Source organism: Mixophyes fleayi, chromosome 6, assembly GCF_038048845.1.
Source record: "Mixophyes fleayi isolate aMixFle1 chromosome 6, aMixFle1.hap1, whole genome shotgun sequence".
NCBI lineage: Eukaryota > Metazoa > Chordata > Amphibia > Anura > Limnodynastidae > Mixophyes > Mixophyes fleayi.
Genome location: NC_134407.1, coordinates 189,858,354 through 189,860,629, shown reverse-complemented (window position 1 = coordinate 189,860,629; position 2,276 = coordinate 189,858,354).

Here is a 2,276-nt window from a genome sequence, read left to right as displayed (position 1 = left end):
CATGAGTGAGACAAACAATATACATATATATTTGTCTGCTGTTCTATGTAAATTTGTCTTGAAAAAGATCTGGATGTGAGACCGCAACATTGACTATAATGTAAAAAAGCCGGTTTGAATATATATATATATATATATATATATATATATATATATATATATATATATATTTTTAGTGAATGACACTTCATGCATGAGAAATGTAGGTGAATGGAATTTGATAAATTTTAGATTTTACGATGAAGACAGTAGGAGAAGTATATTCGCTGCCAAAATCTTTGATGGACTGTATGTAATTCCTAGTTTTCTGAACCTATGTGCTTTGAACTCCAGGAAAAACTTCTGGTATTGAAAAGACAGCTCTTTAAAAGCTTTGGGCTCAACAAGAGCCAAATCCTGGGTTTCCTGACATGAGTGAAGAGAGAGGGAAGGGCTCCATTCGTTAGGCCCATTTCGGGTCTTCTGACCTGCCAGTCAGACAATAGGCTAATTAATAGTTGCACCTGCAAGTTGTAGTTTAAAAGGGTGTGACTTTGCTCAGTCACTCTCTCATTATCTGGGGAAAGAGGCTGGAATCCTCTATAGAAAGAGAAAACTGCTATTTGTTCGTAAATGAAATAATCTTGCTAACAGCTGTTTGTTTGTGAACTGAATATTTGGTCCTTTCTTACTTGTGCTAAAGTGCATGCTGCCCCTTGTAGTGCCACAAATATGTATTTTAAATGGTGTCCCCACCAAAATATGCATATACATGCATTCATATGCAGATTTTGATTGAATCTTACACTTGAGACTCTTTACAACTGGAGAGGAGATGCTCTCCCCATTGGATAAACCAGCTAACGTCATCCTCACATAGCGTTAACTTCTGAGGTCAAGCTCCAAATTTCAGAGCTTGATAAATAGGGCATAACACCTATGGGGACTGGCTTTGCAATCGATGAGGCTGGAACCACAGCAGATATGTCATATGTTCCAATAATAAGTAGCCTTGTTACTTGATAATATGGTAATCCCCTGAATACTGCAGTTTGTAAGATGCATCCAACCAAACATATGGACATAAATCCGCTTTTACATGTTTGCAACTTTTCCTGTTAACACTTTGGGTGCAAAAGTGTCCAACTCTACCTGAGCCACTAATTTAGTTTGTCTGCAGCAAAGCTGAATGTTTGCATCTGTCAAGCATGGTGAACTCACTCTAAAGGGGAGATTCAATTGCCGGTGATGTGGAATGATGACATCATCTCGATCTCCGGCTGTGCACATTGCCGGCAATAACAGTAGGTGATTCCTGCCATAACATTGGCATTAATTGAATCTCCCCCTAAGTGTTGCAGAATGCAGTCATTAGTCAATGCTTTGTCCCTTACATAAATGTATATATATGATATATACCCCCCAATAGTTATGATTTTGTCAGGAATGTGCCAGTTAGCAGACCCCAAAAGGAATGAGGCTTGTCAAAAAGATAATTTACTCTGAATATGGCTGTGGTTGGAAGGATTGTTGCAGGGTTTCTGCAGATCTAGGGTGTGTTCTTAGAGGAATGGGTGGAGCTTATTTTTGTCCCGAATTTGCTTTCTGAAATGTTGGGAAGTAGCGTAATATGGCCCAAAAAATGCACACTGTTGATCTAGGATAATCGTACAGTCAAGTTTGACCTACATGGCTCCATTATGGCTTATGCTCTAATTCTGATTATATTGCATCTACATTATTTTGTATGCATCCACACATATACACAGTGATACTTTTCTTGTTTTGTGAAATTGATAACTGATTTTTTACATTGATTGATATTTAAGTAAAATTATTATATTCTTTAAACAAATTCAGTTTCAAAACTGTGTATGTGTATACATTAATGTGCATTTCTTAATATAAATGTTTTAGAAATCTCCCATTAGAAATTGTGTGTGCATTGAAAAGAGCTGCAGATAAATCTCTTGAAAGAAAACAACCATTCTATCCATCACTGCTACAATGTTCTTGTACACGTGTCCAGGGTCGGATTGGCCCAGCGGACTACCGGTCAAACCACCGGTAGGCCCGGCTACCGTACGGCCACACCACCTTTCACCAGTGGGCGGTGCTTACCTGGAGGCCCCTGACGTCGTCCCCGCTGCGTCCCTGCTGCTCAATTGCGATCACAGCTGCAATCGCAATTGAAAGATGACTGGCTGTCACTGACAGCCAGTCATCTTTCACATGTGATCGCAGCTGTGATCATGTGACCCGCCGCCTCACCCTGTCAGCTGATGTTCCCACGCCAC